Source organism: Cervus canadensis, chromosome 20 (assembly GCF_019320065.1).
Source record: "Cervus canadensis isolate Bull #8, Minnesota chromosome 20, ASM1932006v1, whole genome shotgun sequence".
In the NCBI taxonomy this organism is placed as follows: Eukaryota; Metazoa; Chordata; class Mammalia; order Artiodactyla; family Cervidae; genus Cervus; species Cervus canadensis.
In genome coordinates, this window is record NC_057405.1 from 3,255,223 (window position 1) to 3,279,144 (window position 23,922).

The 23,922-nt window shown below is 41.3% G+C and overlaps 1 protein-coding gene and 1 pseudogene across 5 annotated transcripts in view; one reads left to right on the plus strand and one right to left on the minus strand.

Moving 5' to 3' along the window:
* Positions 1-23,922, plus strand: part of ANKRD6 (ankyrin repeat domain 6) — a 175,965-nt gene that overhangs the window by 11,654 nt on the left and 140,389 nt on the right. The window lies entirely within an intron of this gene.
* LOC122422985 lies at positions 22,202-22,301 on the minus strand (annotated as a pseudogene).

A 23,922-nucleotide genomic window follows, 5' to 3' on the forward strand; every position in this document is an offset into this window, starting at 1 on the left:
AACAAAGTGATTTCCAGTGTCACTACAGGGGTGAAGAGAGGGTGGGAAAGGCATACCAGAATAACTCCCTCCACCAGCAAGTAAAAACATTACTTCTACTCACATTCCATTGGCCAGAACCGGCTCAAATCCTCACCTCAGTTTATGGAGGCTGGGAAATAATATGTGCCTGGGTGGACAGCTGCTTCTGAGCAATAGTGATTTACCTTAAAAGGGGAACAGAGCTCTTTGATGGATAAGTAGCCATCTTTTATACTAATATGCTAGTCTTTTAACTGGTCAGTTCAGTGTAACTGCTTCATATGATTAATTTCTGACTCTAAACAGCTATATATAAAGTGTTATGTCTTTGTAATGTAAGGTGTGGGTGAGACCTTCCTACAGGAAACAATTTTGTCATAATTCTTGAGTAAATAGAAATAGGATTAAACCATTTAGTTTCATACATTTATTAGGGAATGAAGTGTATTTTATTTTGTTTATTCAGAGTCATCCAACTCCCTAGATAATTGCACATTTGAGAAAGATGGAACAGAGGAAGATTAGCCAAGAACAAGAATATGCATGTCTCATTGGGTTCATGAATGTTCTTGTAATAATTTACTTCCAGCTGCTGGCAATAGGCAAGTATGAAAATTTTCCTCTTTAAAAGAGAAGCAGTCTTCACCATGTGATCTGTTACGCAGTCATAAATTAAGTGCAGCTTTTACTTATTTGCTCTTTGTTGTTCTGTTCAGTCACTAAGTTATGTCTGACTCTGGAACCCCGTGGACTGCACACCAGGCTTCTCTGCCCTCCACTATACCCTGGAGTTTGCTCAAATTCGTCTCCACTGAGTTGGTTGAGTTCATCTCATCCTCTGCCACCCTCTTTTGCCTTCAGTCTTTCCCAGCATCAGGGTCTTTTCCAGTGAGTCAGCTCTTCACATCAGGTAGCCAACGGGTTGGAACTTCAGCTTCAGCATCAGTCCTTCCAATGAATATTCAGGGTTGATTTTCTTTAGGATTAATTGGTTTGATCTCCTTACAGTCCAAGAGACTCTCAAGAGTCTTCTCCAGCACCACAATTTGAAAGTCATCAATTCTTCAGCACTCAGCTTTCTTTATGGCCCAACTCCCACATCCATCCATCCATGTAGTAGTAAGCGGAAAACTGTAATTTTGATCATACAGACCTTTGTCAGCAAAGGGATGCCTTTGCTTTTTAATATGCTAAGTTTGTCATAGCTTTCATTCCAAGGAGCAAGTGTCTTTTAATTTCATGACTGTAGTTACTGTCCGAAGTGATTTTGGAGCCCCAGAAAATAAAATCTGTCCCTGCTCCCACTTTTCCCCCTTCTATTCACCACGAAGTGATGGACCCAGATGCCATGATCTTAGTTTTTTGAATGTTGAGTTTTAAGCAGCTTTTTCACTCTCCTCTTTCACCCTCATCAAGAGTTTCTTTAGTTCCTCTTCGCTTTCTGCTATGAGAGTGGTATCATCTGCATATCTGAAGTTGTTGATATTTCTCCCAGCTGTCTTGATTCCAGCTTGTGATTCATCCAGCCTGGCATTTGGCATGATGCAAATAAGCAGTGTGACAATATAATGGAAACTAAATTTGTAAGATTTGTCTGTATTTATTTACTTGAAACTATTTTGTGCCTGGGAGGGTGCCATTTGACTATATCCAGCATCTGACAGCTAGAAATGGAGAATATTGAGGGATTAATAAAATATCATGTGAAAGATGCCAGTACCTAGCTGGAGTCATAGAGAAAGTGGTCCACAACTTAGTAGTTACACCACCTATACAGGCATATGGGCACATCTTGTTTCATTGCTCTTTGCTTTATTGTGCTTCACCGATACTGCTTTTTTTTTTTTTTTTTTACAAATTGAAGGTGTGTGGCAACCCTGTATTGAGCAAGTCCATCGGCACCATTTTCCCAATGGCATTTGCTCGCTTTGTGTCTCTGCGTCACGTGTTGGTAATTCTTATAATATTTCAGACTTTCTCATTATTATGATGATGTGTGGTCAGTGGTGTTTGATGTTACTATTGCAAAAAGATCATGACTCATTGAAGACTCAGATGATGATAAGCATTTTTTGGCAATAAAATATTTTAAACTTTTTAAATAAATAAAATACTTAAAATTAACATGTGTATTTTTAAGCCGTAATGCTATAGCACACTAAACAGACTACAGAGTAGTATAAATATAGCTTTTATGTGCACTAAGAAGCCAGAAGACTGCTGTGACTTGCTTTATTGCAGTGTTCAGTTTATTGAGTGGTCTGGAACCAAACCCACAATGTCTTTGAGGTCTGCCTGTAGTAATGTTTCATTTATCTGTTCGTAGCTGGGACTGGGCTGTTTTACTTAAGGAAGAGGTGCCAGTAATTAATACTTACCACCTGTTAGGTCCTAATTTTTTTGCATTTTTTTCTTTTTTGAATTATGAAAGTATGGGACTTCCCTGCTGGTCCAGGGGGCTCAGACTCCACTCTCCCAATGCAGGGGGCTGGGGTTTGATGCCTGGTCAGGGAACTAGATCCCACATGACAGAACTAAGACCCAGTGCAGTGAAATACATAAATAAAGCTAAAAAAATTAAATTATGAAAGTATGATAGCACATTTATGGGAGACTTGGAAACTACAGAACAACGTAACATATAGTTCCACTATATATTACAATTATTTTTTAAGTAGATAAAGATTTTTAGTTGGAGTTTTAATATCAAACTCTCAGAAATTAGTAGGATGAACAGACAGAGAAGAAGGATATAGTAGACCTAGAAGCACCACAAACTAATTCAACATAATTAAGATTTATATAATTTTTACACAACAGTAGGATACAAATTCTATTCAAGTTCCCATAGGCTATAAACCAGGAGACACTGGAACATATCCAGGGCATAAAACAAGGTGCAGAAATTTCATGGTCTAAAGGTATTGAAATCATACAGAGTCTGTTCTCTTAGCACTGTGAAATTATGTTAGAAATCAATATCAAGAGATATGTGAAAATAACCCACATATTTTCAAATATAATGTGACATTTACCGAGAGAGATTTCTGACTTAGCCATTGAAAGCCTCAATAAAGTTAAAAGACTGAAAAAATAGAGGGTGATTGCAGAGAAGAAAGCATTTAAATGAGGAATTAATATCAACCTAATTTTAAAAACATAATTATATTTTATGGTGCCATGTTGGAATTAAGGATGCACTAGACCAAAGGTCAGCAAACTATAGCCATGGGCCAAGTCTAGCCCACTCCCTGTTTTGTAAGATTTTTTAGAACATAACCATCCCCCTTGATTTCCATCCTGTCTGTGGCTGCTTTCACACTACATGGTCAGAGTTGGGTAATTGTCATAGAGACCACATGACCCACAGCATGTAATGTATTTATTTACTACCCTTTTCCAGAAAGTGTGCTAACCCTTTCACTGGACTTAAATTAGTATAATTTGGGGGACTTCGCTGGTGGTCTAGTGGCCAAGACCTTGAACTCCCAATGCAGGGGGACCTGGTTCCATTGCTGGTCGGGGAACTAGATCCCACATGCTGCTATTAAGACTTTCTATGTCACCACTAAAGATAGCTAGAAGATCCTGCATGCCACAACTAAGACCTAAGCAGCCAAATAAATAAATAAGTAAAAATAAAATATTTAAAAAATCAGTATAACTTGGTTTGAGGTGACTCTGCTTCTGTGGGCTTTCCTGGTGGCTCAGACTGTGAAGAATCTGCCTGCAATGCAGGAGACCTGGGTTCTATCCCTGGGTTGGGAAGATCCCCTGGAGAAGGGAATCCTAGTTAGGATTTACTTAATCTCTGGCCCACAGTTTACCATCCTAGTGGGGATAATAAAACCTACCTATTGAGACTCTAAAGTAGATTTTAAATGATCTCACGTAAGTTACTCAATTGATCTAGTTAGCAATCTGCCAATCTGTCTTCCAGTCTTTAGATCAATCCGTTTCCAGCTCACCATGCGTAAGAATCATCTGGGAACTCTATTACAGTTCAACGATGCCCACCCTGATTCCTCAGGGTCCTGATACAGCAGATCCAGGGAGATGCATGCGTAACAAGCACCCCAGATTTTGATGGAGGACCTTAAGTAACTCAGACCCTTGTGGCAACTGGTCTTTGGGTCCCTAAAAAATAGTTTCTCTGGTAGCTCCAAATATGCTTTTTGACTCGCCCCAGAACTGAAGCCGTGCCTGCTAGATAGGAGAGCTTGGAGCCAAGAGGGGAATGCCCAGTGGCGTTAGTCATCAGCATTCTGAACACGTGCAGAGACCCGGCCGGGGGTTTATCATAGAAATCAAATCACTCACTGCCTGACCGCACCTATACAGCCATCTGATGCCTTGCTTCCAAATAGAAATAATGATAGAGACGTTGGCATTGGGGCTCAGAAAAAGTGACTGGTTTACACTGGAGCGCCATATGCCTCTTGATGCTAAAAGGGAACAAATTAAAGCTAAAATTAGCATTAAATCCCTGGGCTAGCTGTCTCTTTTTAAAATCAAAATGAAAGTTAGTAGCAGAAGAAGTTACTGTGAGAGGAGGAACCTAAGTACAGGTGTTTTATAGGCGCTTTAGGAACGGATGCTTATTTAATTATTTACAATTTCCTTAATCTCCAGAAAGTATTGTTCTAGGTTACCTGATACTTAATGAATGGCTTGCTCACTGAAGCCTTTGTTTTCCTCCATTTGCTGTTCAAAAACTTAGTACAGTAAAGAGCTGTAAAGCCAGTCATGAATAACAGCAAAATCCCCTGGCACCTGTTGGGTTTTTATACCATATGGAAAAACGTGAGGACCCCCCCCCCAAAAAAAAACTTCCAAAAACAAAAACCAGAAAAATAAAAACTTGAGGAATCAAAGAATCTCACACTATCAATATTTAATATGAGTGGAGCTGTGTTGCTGTTCAAAGCAGTTTTAAAACTGAGAGTCAGGTGCCTTGAAACATTTTCCGTCTTTGTTGCCCTGCTGAAATAAATCCTAGATGGCTGATTGGATGTAAGCCAGGGTATTTTGTACTTTGAAATGTAAGAAAAGTAAACACTTCATCATCCAACGAGGGACTTGCAGCTAATTAGATACCTTCCTGTTGGGAGGTGTCTTGGGAAACTTACCTCAAAGACATATGCTAATAAGGATTTAAAGAATCCTATGTAAGATTATCAAAAGATTCCTTTCAATAATGAGTTCCCTTAGACTTGGGATATTTACTATATGATCAGAATTACTAATCATTCAAAATATACCCTCTTTAAGGGAGCCCAGCATTGCCCAGAACGTAGGAATACCATAGAGGAATAAGATTCTCGAAAGGTTGCTAAGAAAATAACCATCTTCTATTTTTATTAAAATGATAATGTTAGATCATTCCTTTTCTTCCCTGCAAAATACGCAACAGGTTTAATTTATCTCTCCATACCAGAATTTCTTTCCTTCCTATTACTAAACTCTTGAGAAAAGGCCATTTTGAAAAAAAAAAAAATAAGGCTTCCGTCTTAAAAATTGGTTATTCTGATATACCAAAAGCTAACTGTCTTGATGCTTAGTGCATTTCTGTCTTTTTAAGTCCAAAATTCACAAATTTAAATTCTTCCCTTGGTATTTAATGACTCATAAACACTAACACTGTGGTTATAACTGACTGGTTGTGTTAAAAGTGACCACGCTTTTGTGCATCTAAAAATAGAATGTGAAATCCTCTACCAGATTTCGCCCCAGGATGTCTGTGCGCTTGCTTATTACGCCTCTCTCTCCCCCTGCCTTTCGAATTCTCTTAATGTCAGAGACATTAACTTTGAGGGCAAGCAGGTAAATCTTAAGAGACTTGGAGTATTTGCTCTGAATTTACTAGCCAGCTAAACTGGATGTAGGTTGGTATCTCAGTTATATCAGGCATACTTTTTGTTATTCAAAATGAAAGTTGTGCATACAGTGGAGAGAAAACAGATTCCCCAAATCAGTAAGCCGATAAAAGCCATGATGGATTTTGCATGAAAAAAGAAATGTCAGAGGCTGTTAGGGTATTTAAATGACGGAAAAAATTCTATGTTATAGTAATCAATCTAAAAGGAAAGATGAAAAAGAATGGATGCTTGTATAACTGAATGACTGTGCTCTACACCTGTAACTAACACATCATTGTTAATCAACTATACTCCAATATAAAATAAAAAAATTTTGTTTAATTAAAAAAAAAAATGAAAGGAATGACCAAGTAGTGACTGTAACCTAACGAGATACCATGGGGCTTCCCTGGTGGCTTATTGGTAAAGAACCTGCCTGCCAATGCAGGAGACACAGGTTCCATCCCTGGGTTGCGAAGACCCCCTAGAGAAGGAAACGGTAACCCACTCCAGTATTCTTGCCTGAGAAATCCTACGGACAAAGGAGCTGGCGGGCTACGGTCCGTGGGGCTGCAAAAGAGTCAGACACGACTTAGTGACTAAACAACAAGCAGACACCATAAATCCACAGCAGCGTGGTCTCAGCCCCACAGAATAAACTGCAAAAAGGAGACCGTCAGGCTGTATACCGTCACCCTGCTGATTTAACCTACATGCAGAGTGCATCATGAGAAACGCGGGGCTGGAGGAAGCACAAGCTGGAGTCAAGATTGCCGGGAGAAATATCAGATATGCAGATGACACCACCCTTATGGCAGAAAGAAAAGAAGAACTAAAGAGCCTCTTGATGAAAGTGAAAGAGGAGAGTGAAAAGTCGGCTTAAAGCTCAACATTCAGAAAACTAAGATCATGGCATCTGGTCCCATCACTTCATGGCAAATAGATGGGGAAACAGTGGAAACAGTGGCTGACTTTATTTTTCTGGGCTCCAAAATCACTGCAGATGGTGACTGCAGCCATGAAATTAAAAGACACTCCTTGGAAGGAAAGTTATGACCAACCTAGACAGCATATTAAAAAGCAGAGACATTACTTTGCCAACAAAGGTCTGTCTAGTCAAGGCTATGGTTTTTCCAGTGGTCATGTATGGATGTGAGAGCTGGACTGTGAAGAAAGCTGAGCACCGAAGAATTGATGCTTTTGAACTGTGGTGTTGGAGAAGACTCTTGAGAGTCCCCTGGACTGCAAGGAGATCCAACCAGTCCATCCTAAAGCAGATCAGTCCTGGGTGTTCATTGGAAGGACTGATGTTGAAGCTGAAACTCCAGTAGTTTGGCCACCTAATACAAAGAGCTGACTCATTTGAGAAGACCCTGATGTTGGGAAAGATTGAGGGCAGGAGGAGAAGGGGATGATAGAGGATGAGATGGTTGGATGGGATCACCGACTCAATGGACATGGGTTTGGGTGGACTCTGGGAGTTGGTGATGGACAGAGGGGCCTGGCGTGCTGCGGTCCATGGGGTCACAAAGAGTCGGACACGACTGAGCGACTGAACTGACTGACTGACTGAAGTTTGAGTGTATTGTTGCCCTCGGATTAGGGAGGCCAAGCTGTTTCACTGTTCTCTGCAAAGCCTAATCTCTACCTGAACAATATTTCAGGAAGAAAAATGTTAAGGTCAGTGACTTTCCGCCTCCCTACGTATTTGTCTTTTTCTTTCTGATTAGCATTAGGTAATGTATCTTAAAACCCAAGGCCTCCACATTCAAACCTGGCTGAATGACCTCTCCTGGGAATGGACAATACAGATGCCCTTCAGGAGAAGTCTGCTTCATGGGAGACTGGCAGGCTTTAAAGAGAAGAGTGTGACCTGGCTGCCAGGAGGCTTAGGTTCCAGTTTCACGTCTGACCAAAGCCTTTGTGCCTTCTGCCAGGTTGCTTTCTTACTTCTGTGGCTTTTCTTTCCTTTTCTTTTAGAAAGGTGACCAGTGGCCCAGTGCTTCAGATGGGTCCTCATTCACTAGTCTCCTGCCCCTGTGGGTTTGAATCACAAAAACATTTTTCACCTTAACAAATTATTATAAGCCAAAGACCTCTATAACGGCCACTCTAGTCAGGAAATCAAACTGCCAGTCACCCCAGAAGTCCTTCCTTGGGCTGCATCTCAATCATAACTCCCTCTCTCCCTTCAAATTAACTACAGGCCACCCTTGCCTGAGCTGTGGTGCTATAAAGAAAATAGAGCACGCTGAAACCCTGATCCCTAGTGTTATTTGCTCAGTCCTGTCTGACTCTTTGCAATCCCATGGACTATAGTTCTCCAGGCTCCTCTGTCCATGGGATTCTCCAGGTAAGAATACTGGAGTCGGTTGCCATTTCCTTCTCCAGGGGAGCTTCCTAACCCAGGGATCAAACCTGGGTTTCCTGCATTGCAGGCAGATTCTTTACCATCTGAGCCACCAGGGAAACCCTCATAGGCTATCTTAATAATCAATGGGGAAAATTTCGATTTTAGTAGGATCTTTAAATGTTTGGCCAAAATATTAAAAACTATTATACTGTCTGTTACAATTGTATAGGGAACTTTAAAAATACCAAAATTTAGTACACTGTAATTTAAAACATTAGCAACATTGAATATTAGACTTTTATTTTCTTTGTAAAATCTTCTCACGAGTAGTTTGATTTGCCTTTTCCCATCCTGTAACTTATGATACAGAACAGGCCACTTTTCAGAATTTATTTTATTGATGTATAGTTGATTTACATTGTGTGTTAATTTCTCCTACAGCAAAGGAACTCAGTTATACATGCCAAGATATACAGGCTCCTTTGTCCATGGGATTCTCCAGGCAAGAATACTAGAGTGGGTTGTCATTCCCTTCTCCAGGGGATCTTCCCGACCCAGGGATCAAACCCAGGTCTCCTGCATTGCAGGCGGATTCTTTACTTTCTGAGCTGCCGAGAAGCCCTGTATACACACGTGCATATGTGTGTACATTCTTTTTCATGTTCTTTCCCATTAGGGCTGATCACAGGAAATGGAGCATAGTTCCCTGTGCTCTAAGCAGGACCTTGCTTCTCCGTCCTCTGTACACCAGTTTGCATCCACAGCAAGCGTCTTTTCTGTGCCTTGATTAACTTTCATGCTCTTGTCGACGTCTGGGTCAGTTTCTAATATTCCATCCGTTGCGCTTTCAGTGTCGTGAGGTGTTTGCAGGAGTTCCGTTCATGTGACGTTTTTGCAGCGTCATTTCTTCATCCTCTCATCTCCACACTTTCCTAATTTATGCTGATCAGTGCCCTTCTTTGAGTTCCTCTGGCTTCACACCTGGAGTCTTCAGGTGGTACCTGTGTCAACTTACCATGGTCAGCCATTTCTTTTGTGACTCCGTCCTATTCCATTCAAATTTCACTTCCGACGTTACCACTTTTCATTTCTTGGCCTCACTTTCTTCTTTGTTGGCTCGTTCCCTCTTTTAGTTGTTCGTTTGGGGAAGCTGTTAGGTGGATTTTTCACTGGGAGACAAGAAAGATAACCCCGTTACGTGGTTTGTTGTCTGTGTGAACTTAGTAACGAGTGACCAGTGACCGATCACTGCAGACTTGGAAAGATGTGATGCAGTTGGTCACTAATTGTGATGCAGTTCTGTTAATTACATAGTGATTTGTAGACTGGAGAGCTGTTAGTGAAATTGGTACCTCATGCAGTTTCTCAAAGTTAATACACCATGGTCAGTGATATTGGAACTGTGTGGTTGGAGGACTGGTATAATTTAATCTGTGGGACCTGAAACAGTACATGTTAGAATGTATAGGCAGCCTACACGTGTAAAGTGTAGGCTGCCTGGATTATTTGTTAATAGTAATCAATTCCTTGTGTTTTTTTGGACCTCTGCTATCCAAGTGTCCATCTTTAGGTACTATGATTTAGTATCGTTCCTTAAAATGCTTTTGTTATGTTCTCTAAGTCTTTTTTCCTTTTTAATCCATGGGTTTCCCCTCTGGGGGGGCTTCCCTGGTGGTTCAGACAGGAAAGAATATGCCAACAATGTGGGAGACCCAGGTTTGATCCCTGGGTCCAGAAGATCCCTGGAGAAGGGAATGGCAACCCACTCCAGTATTCTTGCCTGGAGAATTCCATGAACAGAGGAGCCTGGCAGGCTATAGTCCATGGGATTGCAAAAGAGTCAGACATGGCTGAGCGACTAACACTTTCAGTTTCCCCTCTGTATTCGTTTGTCAGGGCTGCCAGAACAAAGCACCAGAGATGGAGTAGCTTAAACAACAGAAATTTATTTTCTCACAATTCTGGAGGCTGGATGTCTCAGATCAAGGTGTTTGCAGATCGGTGTCCCCTGAGGCCTCTCTCCTTGGCTTGCAGATGGCTGCCTTCTTGCTGTGTCTTCACATATATATATATATATATTTTTTTCTGTCCATGTGAACTCCTGGTGTCTCTCTGTCTTCTTATAAGGACACCAGTCCTCTTGGTGTCCTACCTAATGGTGTCCTATCAGGGCCTGCCTCCATGGCCTTGTTTTAACTTAATTACCTTGTTAAAGACTGTGTCTCCAATTGCAGTCACCTTCCTAGTATGGGGAGTTAGAGCTTCATATGAATTTTGTGGGGAACACAATTCAGCCCATCACATATTCTTTTCTTTACTGCTTATCTATCAAAATCTTTACTACTTATCTCATGGGCTTCTTGACTGCTGGTTACATAAATCATTAACCATAATCACATGCATTTTTCATCAAGAGTCAGGATCACTCATGAAGGACTGCATTGAAGATTAGGCCTATGTTACATCCTAGTTACTAAGGCTGTATAACAAATCTCCCTAAAACCTGGCAGCTTAAAACAGCAATAATTATTTATTGTCTCTCAAAGTCTGTCAGCCAGGAATTAGAGAGTGACTTAGCCGAGAAGTTCTGACTCTGGTCTCCCAGTAAGACTGCAGACAGATTTAGCTGGGGCTGTGGTCACCTGAGAATTTGGGGCAAGGAGGGTCTACCTTGAGATGCTTGCTTGCTTGGCTGGCATGTTGGGGATGGCATGTTGGTGGGAGCCCTCGGTTCTTGCTGTGTGGCTGCCTGAATGTCCTCATAGCATGGCAGCGGATGTCCCCCTGAGTGAGTAATCCAAGAGCTCTAGACAGAAGCTGCAGTGGATTGTCATCTCCACCATGTTCTATGAGTCACATGGATCCAGTCTTGATTCATTGTTGAAGAGGATTCCACAAGGGCATGAACATAGGAGGTATGGATCTTGGGGACTGGCTGCCGTAAATTGGATGGATATTAAGTGTCATCCTTTTGGGAAACCTGTTTGCAAATCTCTACCTTTCAAATGGTTGCATGTCTTACAAGGCATCTCATCAAAGTTAAACATTACTAAATGTCTACTTTGTGCTTAATGAGTTAATATTTTTATGAGTTTTCAAGATAACATTTTATTCCCAGTCTTTATGTTTGCCTAAAACCATTATCCAAGTACATCTGTTAGTAGATTTTTCTTCAACTTGATCATTCCATTGAGATACTGGTCTTTAAAAAGAAATTTTTTTTTTTAACTTTTTAATCTTTTGGCCACCGTGTGTGGCCTGTGGGATCTTAGATCCCTGACCAGGGGGAACCCTGGCCCCCTATATTGGCAGCATGGAGTCTTAACCACTGGACCACTTGGAAAGTCCCCTGAATACTTATCTTAACGGATGGATCCTAAACTCTAAAATGTGGGAGTTTCAGATATCACATAAACCTTTATGTGAAGTAGGAGATTTTACTAGAAATGACAGAAGAGCATGTGCTAAGAAGCAGGAAGACTATATAAAGAGGAAGCAAGTTGAACAGGGGTGAAGGTGAGTAGTGTGGAGAGTGTATCAGTTGATAGGAGAGAATAAAATTGGTGTGAGATGAAATGACTTATGAAAGGTTATAAATTTGTGCTACAGTTTTTATTGTGTGCTGTTTGTAGAACGATATATAGTTACCTAAGTGATTTTGTGGTATGAAGTATGAGATTCATGGCTTTATTAAATCAACTTATGTCCAGATGTAAAGCTAATACTAATGCTTTAAAATTTACAAATAGCTGAGGAAAGAAGAGAAGTGAAAGGCAAAGGAGAAAGGAAAAGATATGCCCAACTGAATGCAGAGTTCCAGAGAAGAGCAAGGAGAGATAAGAAAGCCTTCTTAAGTGAACAATGCAAAGAAATAGAGGAAAACAACAGAATGGGAAAGACTAGAGATCTCGTCAAGAAATTTAGAAGATACCAAGGGAACATTTCATGCAAAGATGGGCTCAACAGATGACTAAAACAGTGAGGACCTAATAGAAGCAGAAGAGATTAAGAAGAGGTGGTAAGAATACACGGGAGAAAAAAAAAGAATACACGGGAGAACGATACAGAAAAGGTCTTAATGACCCGGATAACCATGATGGTGTGGTCACTCACCTACAGACAGACATCCTGGAGTGTGAAGTCAAGTGGGCTTTAGGAAGCATCACTATGAACGAAGCTAGTGGAAGTGATGGAATTCCAGCTGAGCTATTTAAAATCTTTAAAGATAATACTGTTAAAGTGCTGTACTCAGCATTGGCCACAGGACTGGAAAAGATCAGTTTTCATTCCAATCCCAAAGAAAAAGGGGCAGTGCCAAAGAATGTCTAAACTACCATACAGTTGCACTCATTTTGCATGCTAGTAAGGTTATGGTCAAAATCCTTCAAGCTAGGCTTCCAGCAGTACATGAACCAAGATCTTCAGATGTACAAGCTGGGTTTAGAAAAGGCAGAGGAATCAGAAATCAAATTGCCAACATTTGTTGGATCATAGAGAAAGTAAGGGAATCCCAGAAAACATCTGCTTCATTGGCTACTCGAAAGCCTTTGACTGTGTCGATCACAACAGACTGTGGAAAATTCTTAAAGAGACAGGAGTACCAGGCCACCTTACCTGTCTCCTGAGAAACGTGTATGCAGGTCAAGAAGCAACAGTTACAACCTTTTTTGTAACCTTTTTACAAACCTTTACATTCTTTTTTATTGTTGAGTAAAATTCCATTGTATAAATACCATATAGGATTAAAAATTTTTTAATAACCCATATTCACTCGTAACTCAGTATTTGTTAAATAAAGATGTTTTGGGTTCATTCAAAGAGGAAAATTAGGAACGTTGTTAAAATATGATAGTAGTCTAAGCACCTTAAGGTGCTATAGTTTGACTCTCAGACGGGACTTCACACAGCTGCAGAAAGGAGCACAGTCTCCAGTACAGACTCTTGTGAGTACAGTGTTAGAAATGATGCTATTGAATCTTTATACCCCTGGAAGTTTGTCTGATAAATTGAGTAGTTGTCACACTGAGTTTCATACAATTCATATCATAAAAATAAAACTAAGAACTCATATATGTGTATTCCACCTCACTCCACAGGCTCATTAGAATTGATTTGTTGCTAGTTTCAAAAATACAGTGAAAGAAGTTTGCAGTGTTTGTGTTCACTTGGGATCAGGCTGTTTTGCAGAGTCAAGGTTATTGAAATTTATCTGCGACAGAGATGGGTGAATAATGAACAGTTCTTTCTAGACACGTAATACAAGCTCCCTGTTGGCTTATGTCTGTCTGCCTTAGTAACAAAGATGTCTCTGTGCTAGGAGGTAAAGACCTGGAGTGAACTGACTGCCCGGTAAAGGCACTTGTAGGATATAGAACCGCAGAGACTCATTATGATGGCTAAATTGCTTATGAGATACCAGTACTCTGAAGTCCTGATTGGAGTGGGCTTCACACGTCTGTGTTCTGTCTTTCCTGTTTCATATGCAGCATTTTGATTTAGAGATAGAGTAAGATCTGTTGAATAAAACAAAAAAAAGATAGTCTTTGGGCAATTCCTACAACAGACTGTTGCGTTTGATCTTTTGTTATTTGAACCTTTTAATTATTTGTAGAGATATTTTAAAACAGAGAAAAGTACACAGGCACTCAATGTATTGACCACCAGGATGAGTTTTTAGTTTTCAGTATCTTCCTTCACAAAATATAAGCATAACGTCTTTCAACTTGTGGGAAACAGGACTAGAAAAGTGAAGAACATTGATCCCTTCCAAGATTAGCTTTTATTTATAACTGTAGCTTCTAACTTTATTTTAGTGCTTTATAAACTCACCAAATCCCACTACTTTACATTAGCAATAAATTGCACCTTCTTTACTTCCGAGCTTTACTTGAAGCTTTTAGTGTAATTGATTGGACACCTGCTTTTGCACATCTGCAAATGCTTATAAGTTATATATAAAATCCATTCCTGAGGGGTGTGGGAGAAGAGAGAAAGAAATGGATCTTACTGTCTTTTTAAAATGATCTTTTCTTCTCTATCTGGGTTTCCCTGGTGACTCAGCTGGTAAAAAATCTGCCTGCAATGCAGGAAACCTGGGTTTGATCCCTGGGTTGGGAAGAGCCTCTGGAGAAGGGAATGGCTACCCACTGCAGTGTTCTGGCCTGGAGAATCCCATGGACTGTATAGTTCATGAGGTCGCAAAGAGTCGGACACAACTGAGAGACTGTCACTTCACTTCTTCTCCAGCTAATGAATCTGGATAATTTTGAAACTTCAACCACTTGATGTAGTTGGTTTTTTCCATTCGTTGTGCTGAGTGCTCGTCCCATTCAGTACAGAGACTCATGCCCTTCACTTCTGGGAAATTTTCTTCCATCATTTCTTTGATAATTCACCTTTCTTCTTAACCTGTTTGCTTGTTTAAAACTTCTTATATGGAGAAGACCTATTGAATTGAGACTCTTTTTGCTTAATTCTTCTGTCTCTATTTCTGCCTCTGTCTTTTGTTTGTATTTCTTGGTAGATTTTTAAACCTTACTTTCATTCCTCTATTGAATTAAAAAAATTTTTTGGTCAATAATAGTTTTATTTTCAAGAAATCTCTTTTGTTCTTTATTTTTTTCATTTTAGCTTCTTCTATAATACTTTCTTTAATCTCTGAGGATACTAATTCAGGTTGTTTTTTTATACACATTTATGTGGCAATTTATATACATTATGTGGCAAAACCATCATAAAGGCAAAAAACCAAAACATAATATTCAAATAGTGCTTACACTTTGGGGATATGCTTGGAGTGGAGCATAAAGAATATTGTTATTGGTTGTGTCCTGTTTTTTAAATTAGGAATTGAGTTTTATTATGATATTCATTCCTTATATATATTAAATATATTACATAATCTTTTATGTGTGTCTAATATTTCATAAAAAATTAGCAAATGTGAAGGAAACTCCTTGTATCCCATCTTGTAAGAGTAGATGTTTGACAGTGTTCTGTACCTGGAGTGGGGGCATTGACTCTTTGTAATCATGACCCACCCTGTCAGCTCAACATGCAGTTGAGAAATGACAGGGCTAAATGAATCAGCATAAACGGGGTAAAGTAAAGTGTAAAGTGAAGTGGCTCAGTTGTGTCCGACTCTGGGACCCCATGGACTGTAGCCCACCAGGCTCCTCCGCTCATGGGATTTTCCAGGCAAGAATTCTGGAGTGGGTTGCCATTTCCTTCTCCGGGGATCTTCCCAACCCAGGGATTGAAGCTGGGTCTCCCGCACTGCAGGTAGACTCCGTACCGTCTGAGCCACCAGGGAACCCCATAAACAGCGTGGTGATGCATAGTTCCTTTGGAGACGTTCTTGGCAGGAGGCCCCCTGAAGTCACAAACTTGCGGACACCATCCAGTCTTCCCTGTGATTGTAAGAGACGCGCCCACCAGCTCCTGACTACGTGCTGGTCTTAAGTTGCATCCTTTGCCATCCCCACGGGCCTCGGGCACTTCTGCACGCCTTTACTGTCCTCACTTACACATCTCTGTAAGCCATTTTGGCTTAAAACTGTCTAACTGGACATGAAGTAAGGGCAGGAAACAGCGGAGTGGAGGGGGCGGCTGGTAGGGAAAGCCCAGTGCTGCCCCCCTGCCCGTTGGTGAGGGCTCCAGGGCGGGCCTGGCCGGGACGGGCGCCCCTTCCCCCTGCCCTCACCTCGGCCCGGACGGGTCCCGAGCGTCTGTGGACGTGCTCAGGTCTTAGTGCTGACCTGGCTGAGACAGAGGTCGTCAGGAATGAGAGCGAACGCGGCGCTGCTGACCAGATGCACCTGTGTGTGGTCTTGCGGTTCCCCCCAGTTTGTGTTTGTGTCCGCTCCAGGACCACGCGGTTCTAAGTCCCAGACCCCAGCGGGTGTCCCCCGCTGTCAGCACCAGGCTTCCTCCCCTCCGCCCGGCAGCGCGCTCCCTGCTTCTCCCCTGGCGTTCTGACTCCACGCCTGTGGGAATCTCTCCTCTGCTTTTGGCCACTCCACGTTCTGTTCCCGGCCTTCCACGGGTGCTCCTGGTAGAGCGCCCACCTGCAGTGCAGGAGAGGTAGGAGAGACGGGCTCAGTGCCAGGGTCGGGAAGGGCCCCCGAGGCGGGCACGGCCACCGCTCCAGTGTTCCTGCCTGGAGGCTCCCTCGGACAGAGGGGCCTGGTGGGCCTCAGCCCCTGGGGTCACACAGAGCTGGACCCGACTGAAGGGACTTGGCACACGTGCGTGTTCTGTTCTTTAATGTGGCTTCTTATTGTGTCTCTCTCGTGTTAGTGCGGTCTTTGTTGGGAGACGAGATATGGGAGGTGTTTCATAAGCTTTCTTTTTTTTCCGCCAAGAAATGCAAAAAGTGATTAAATTATGTTTTTATTTTCTTTTTTTAATTGAAGTATAGTCGTTTTACAATATTACATTAGCTTTAGGTGTACGATATTGTGATTCAGTAAGCTTTCTTTAATCAGAAACCAGTATCAACGTTATGAGGCATTTTGTCTACCTCCACCTCCATCTTTTTTCTTTTTTTTCTTTAGCTCCATTGAGGTATAATTGACAAAATTGTACTTTATTTTTTTGGCAAGATATTCAAAGTGTACACCATGATGATCAGATATACATAGACACTGCGAGAGGATTGCCATATCCATCAGCTTACATGTTAACTTCTGTGTGTGTGTGAGAACGTTGAAGTCCGTGAATTTCAGTTATATGTGTTATCAACCATAGTCACCATGTACGTTATTTGATCCAAAGACTTTATTCATCTTGCAACTCACCCAAAGTTTGTACCGTTTTCCCTACCTCTCCTTATTGCGGTCACTCTCTACCTCCTGGCAACCTCTTCTCCTTCTAGGAGTTTAGCTATTTAAATATCTATTTATCTATTTATTTATAATTTAAAAAAAATTTAAGATTCCATGCATAAGTGACATCATGCAGTATTTGTGTTTCTCTTTCTGGCTCATTTCACTTAGCATAATGCCCTCCAGGTTCTTTAATGCTGCTGCAAATAACAAGATTTCCCCCTTTTTCAAGGCTGAAATTTATTCCACTTTGTGTTGTGTGTATTTTCTTTAACCATTTATCCATTAATGGACACTTAGGTTGTTTGCATACCTTGGCTCTGGTGAATAATGCTGCAATGAGTATGGGAGTACAAATATCTTTTGGAGATACTGATTTCGTTTCTTTCGGGTATATGCATAGAAGTGGGATTGCTGGATCGTATGATAGTTATATTTTTATTTTTTTGAGGCACCTCTGTACAGTTTTGCCTAGTGACTGTCCCAATTTACATTCCCACCAACAATGTACAGGGGTCCCTTTTTCTTTGCATCCTTGCCAACACTTTTTATCTCTTGCCCTTTTTAAATGTTTTTCTTTTATTTATTATTTATTTTGGCTTCGCTGGGTCCTCACTGCTGTACATGGGCTTTCTCCAGTTGCAGTGAGCAGGGGTTTCTCTTCTTGCAGAGCATGGGTTCTGGGTGGGAGGGCTTAGTTGCCCCGAGGCATGTCACATCTTCCGCTACCAGGGATCAGACTGGTGTCCCTTGCATTGCAAGGCAGATTTTTAACCACTGGACCACCAGGGAAGCCTCTAGCTTTATTCTTTTTGCTTAGGATTGCTTTTGTTATTTGAGGTCTTTGGGGTTTCATACAAATTGTTTTTGGATAAATCTTTATAATTGAAGGAGCTCATATTAACTAGTCTCATTCCTTGGTAAGGCAATCTTTTTTAGGTTCACTTTTGCAAAACAAATGTTTGATAATATGTATCTACCTACTGGAGATATGGGTCAATCTAATTTATGTTAGGTGTAAAATCACAGTCCTCTAGTAATAGTGGCTCATCTTTAATAAGCTTTGAGACAGCAGAATAAAATACTCCTTTATGAACTGTAACTGAGGAGAACCATTATTGATCCCTGAAGTTAAAAAGCGGTCATTGTTCTTTAGTAAGATAATTTCATCACTAGTGATATTTTATGTAGTATTCCAAATTCCTACTTTCATTGGCAGAACTTCACTTCTTTGTAACCTGACCGAGTGTCTAATTTTAGAACAACAGATGGCTGGAGCTTGCTTTGTATTGATTAGTAATATTTTTTCTTCTGACACACAGAAAACTTTTCTTTAGTCCCTTGCAACTTGATCATCCGTGCACCCTTACAGAAACCTCAGTGTCCTATATGGCTCAGAATATTATCTACAAGCACTTACCTCTGTCAAGCTTTTGTTTGGAGGCCAGAGCAGGAATGTCACATGATACACAGAAAGTACTCCTCTAATCTTGCCTATTCACACGTGACGCACCGTAGTTTGTCATGCGTCTTTTGTGTTTTAATTAAAAAATTTTTTTTCCCATGTTTTGACTGTGAATGCAGCCCTTGGATCTTCATTCCCCAACGAGGGATCAAACCTGTGCCCTCTGCAGTGGAAATACAGTGTCTTACCACTGGCCCACCAGGGAAGTCCGAGTCTTTTGCATTTTAACAACACCTTTCTGAGAACTGACATTGCTTCCATCTAAACAACTTTGTCACTTCCTTAGGGGAAAATTAGTATACATTTTTGTTTATGAAGGAAATGAAAAATACTTTACTTTACTCTGGATTGTGAGTTAATATGTCTAGGTAGACTGTTACTAGCCAGAGCCAGGACCAAACTCTGGTTCAGCTTGCTTGTTGCTCTGGAGTCAATGTTGGAGAGATAAGGGTGGTGTAAAAAGAGGCTTTATTTAGGAAGCTGGCACCTGGGGATATGGTAAACTTGCATTCCCCCACATCACCTCCCAGTTGTCAGTTAGGGGTCAAAACGTTTTAGAGGAGAATTTTGGGGGGCTCACTGACAGTGAGGGTGCCAAATACATGCAGAACAGCAAAGTCAACGACGACTCTCATCTTGAAACTGGTCGCGCAGTAGTCTGATCAGCGTCACCGTGATCATTGTAAGCACAGTTAATTTTCAGCCCTAGGGTTGATGTGTTCCGGTTTCCTGGAGGCCCATTCTTGGAACTGCGCAACCACAGAGTCAGTACTGGTCAAGACAGAGCAGCGTCTGTCACGGCTCCAGCCTGCTCATCCCACGGTTAGTTTTTCCCCTCTGGTGGTGGTTATAGTGTCTGCAAAGCACCTGAGGAATGTGCATCAGACACTGTTGTCTCTGTCGTTTAGGGAGGAACTGAAGATTCTGTGACTCTCTTATCTTAATCATTAAGTGCTTAATCCTGCTCTTCCCTGACTCAGGGAGGCCTGCGAGACTACAGCCTTTCTACCATGAGAGACGGGATTCAGAAGGGCTTTTGTATCTGGGAAGGCCTCCCTGCCCCCACTGCAGAGTCCTGCTCTGTCATGAGACCTCCAGGAGTTATTTGTGGGGACCCAGGAGACCTGGGGGCTTCCCAAGTGGCTCAGTGGCAAAGAATCTGGCTGCCAGTGCAGGAGATGCAAGAGATGCTTGTTTGATCCCTGGGTTGGGAAGAAGATTCTTCTGGAGACGGAAATGGCAACCCACTCCAGTATTCTTGCCTGGAGAATCGCAGGGACAGAGGAGCCTGGCGGGCTACACACACACACGCACACACACACACGCACACATGCATGCACACACACAGCATTCTCAAAATCTCAAACTTTGGTACCACTCTGCTCCCTTCCCAGACCATGACAGTTCCGTGTGTGTGTGTGTGTGTGTGTGTGTGTGTGTGTGTGTTGCGGGCAGGGAGGATGGTGATAGAGGAGTAAATACTGTAGATGACTCTGTGTGTGTGTGTGTGTGTGTGTGTGTGTGTGTGTTGCGGGCAGGGAGGATGGTGATAGAGGAGTAAATACTGTAGATGACTCTTCAGATAATCTGAGTGAAACCCTGAAACAAAGAGTCCCTCTTTGTTTCAGGGGGACGACCTGGTGAGACAGGAGAGAACATCCAGCCTCACCACCTGTCTCCCAATATGCTCTGAAAATTCTGGCCCACAAAGATATCCTGTTTCTTTAAGAATTGGTAGTGCATGTAATTATAGATTATCTGACATTTTACTTGAAATTACTTTTGAAAGGTGAGTCATTGCAAAGTGGTTAAGAGATCATACTCTGGAGCCAGGGCAATATAGGACAAATCCTGGTTTTATGAGATACTGGCTGTGTGACCTTGGACAAGCGACGTAACCTCTGTGTGCCTCAGTTTCCTCATATGTAAATTGAGGATAATAATAATACCTACTTTACTGTTCTGTTATGGGTAAGTTACTTAGCCAGCAGCACTAATACATATTCATTGGAAAAGTAGATAGTGGGACTTCCCTGGTGGTCCAGTGGTTAGGACTCCACGCTTTCACTGCCCAGGGCCCAGGTTTGATCCCTGATTGGGGAACTAAGGTCCAACAAGCTATGCTGCGCAGCTGAAAAAAAAGAAAGAAAAAGGAAAAATAGATAGTGTAAAAATTAGCAGAAAAAGAGATAAACATCTTCAATCCTTCCACCTATAGGTAACCACTATTACTACATTGGTACATACCCTTATATGTTTTCTGTAGACAACATTAAGATCATACTTTGAATGTTATTTGTAACTTTTCCCCTTAATAATATATCATGAGCATTTGCCCATACTTTTTAACATCATTATATCTAAAAAAGAACTACGCTGAAGCTTTAGGTGGCTTCCAGATTGTCACTTTTACATGAAATGCTTTGGTAAACTTTTTTGTATGTTAATCTCAGTCCTTCTTTTTTTTTTGGCTGTGCTGTGCAGCTTCCGGGACCTCAGTTCTCTGACTAGAGACTGAATCTGGGCCCATGGCAGTGAAAGCCTGGAATACTAACCACTAGGCAACCAGGGAATCCCCTCATCTCACTATTTTCCTTGAAGAGAAATGAAATTGCTGATTCAAAAGGCATTTGTTTTTATTTTTAAGGCTTTTGACACATACTGCCAAATTGCCCTCCAGAAATGTTCTCTAGTGATGTGTGAGAGTTTGTTTTCTTGTCCTCTTGTCATTAGGGATTATTCTACATTTGTTTTTTGGCTGCACTGTGGCATGTGGGATCTTAGTTCCTGACCAGGGATCAAACACATGCTCCAGGCAATGGAAGCTTGAAGTCCTAACCACTGGACCACCAGAATTAATTCCCTCTTAATTTTTTATTTTAGGTTCAATTTTGTAGGTAAGAATTATATCTTCATTGTTTGATTATGAAGAAAACTGAACATTTGTATGTTTTTAACTCTTGTGTTTATTTTTCTTCTCTGTGTATGTGAGGTGCCTTTGTATTCTTTGTCCGTTCTTTTGGGGAAAGTATTCACTTTCTTGTAAAGTTTCCATTTGTAAGAGATCTTTATGTTAAAAAGCTATTGATTGCCTTTATTAAAATATTCTTCTCCCAAGAGGTAAAGTTTCAACAACAACTTTATTAATCAATTTGATACTCTAAGGTTAGTCAATTAAGCTTCATCCACGAGGTCTCTAAGAGAAAAACTATGATCAGTTGATATTTATATTATCATATACAAGGTATATTATTTATAAACACAATTGAGAAGTCTTTTTATTTTTCCCTTCTGAATATACCAGACACTTGCTGGTGAGTTGATTTGGAGTTTGCTTTGTGAGTGAAATTACTTCATTCATTCTGGTTAGGTATTGTGAATCCTGTTTTGTGCTTTATCTGTGATATCTTTTTTTTTTTAATTGAAGTATACATACTTCAATCGATGTACAATGTTGATTTACAATGTTATGTGTTTCTGGTGTACAGTCGAATGATTCAGAGAGATATATATATATACACACAGACACACACATATACACATACATACATATTCTTTTTCACATTTATTTCCATTATGATTTATTACAGGATATTCAATAGACTTCCATTTGTTATGTAGTAGGACCTTGTTGTTTATCTCTTTTATATACACCGTAGCTTGTGTCTGCTAATCCCCCCAGAATATGGACTGCTTAAGGATTTGCTCATCATCCTTGTGCGGGCGCCATGCTAATCTCTGTATCATTCCAGTTTTATTTATATGTGCTGTGGAAGCGAGCGTTGTACTTAATGCATTCCTCAACTGTTCCCAGATGCTGTCTTGGTATTTTAAACTCTGAGAGTCAGCCACAGTGCTTATGCCTTGCGTTTGTTTATCAAAGAACTTGCTGTGTGGATCGATCAAAAGGCGAGATGGAAGGCCCACAGATTTTTGTGATTCTAGAGCTGAGGTTGTAATGCTTAGTATACAAATAACCGAGTGACTTGAAAGGTGGATTCTTAGGAAGATTGGAAGTTGCCAAAGATGAATGGGTGAGCGAGAGCTCGCTGTGTGTAGGGCAGCGCATCGCTGCTCAGGCCTCCCGCGGGTATCACTTCTGAGAGCACGTAGGAGGACTCATCCCTGTCGCTTTCTGAGGCTTGGGCGGGACCTGGAGATTCCCTTAGAGTACAGTTTGAAACTTTACTCGTACCTTCAAACGCATTTGGGAGTTTAGAACAGCTGTGGAAACTCCTGTTGCCCCGATAGAGTTCCCAAGGCAGTGTGTCTCTGCTCCACATTCTTCACTTCCGAAGCTCCCCCCGTCACCACAGGCCCCCACCCCGCCCGCACCAGCCAGCCGAGGAGACGTTGCTGATGGCAGAAAAGCCTTCTGAAACCCCTGGGTGACTCATGCCACGCGTGTATGGCTTTAGGATTGACAGATGGTTTTTTTAAAATAGTTTACCCTTTCACTCTAAGGAGATTTTCGAAGTTTTGATCACGGAGTCTAAAAATTCTCATTTTACCTAATCGATTGTGAGGAGGGTGCCTATCTTACCTGTCTGGATTTTTTTTTCTTCAGTCAAAGTTTAATGAAATGTGCTGTATTAGTTATTTAAAAGTGAGAGGAGACTGTGAGGAAATATATAAAATCTGTTTAAATCAGCAGAGCAAAAATCATGTTCTTACCAATGCTATTTATAATATTGAGATGTTATTTATTTAAGCATGATAAATATATTCTCTTTTGATGGTTGAATGTGAAGTTTGCTTAGAATTAAAATTTTTATTTTCATTTTTCTGAGTGGCTATGACGTTTTCTAGCCAACCCAAAGGATTTTATAATGTTTCTCTGGCCACTTAACCTGTATTTAGAATTTTTAGGAGTACTTTCTGAAAATTTCCAAGGTGTATCATAAAAATTTGTGTTACAGACGTCTTTCTACTTGGGTCTTCCTCCCTTGGGCTCACCGTTCCCCACCTCCATCCCTTCAATTCCTCCACACACACACACACACACCCCACACCCCCCAAGTTCTGGCACAAAAGTAAGTTACTGAAGTAGAGGAGAAAGCATCTGTTTATAAAGTGTGATATTTGAGTAGAATTCTAGATGCAAAGTGGCTAGCGGCAGCGCTTCATAGAGTCAGGTCAGCCTCGTCTTGGTTGGGATCCCCGTGGTTTGTGACGCCGCGTGGTTCACACCGTGTGTGGACGCCTTCCACCACGTTTCTCGTGTCGCTCTCTTCTTCTGTTGCCACCGTTTTAATTCACGGCGTTAGCTCACATCTCTGGCCCGTTAACTTTGTCACTGGGTTTTCCCTGCCTCCATGGTCAAGTTCCTCCAATCTGCAAATCCCACAAGCGGCGGCTGGATTTATATGTCTGGACATTGCTAGGTGTGGGGTCACTGCG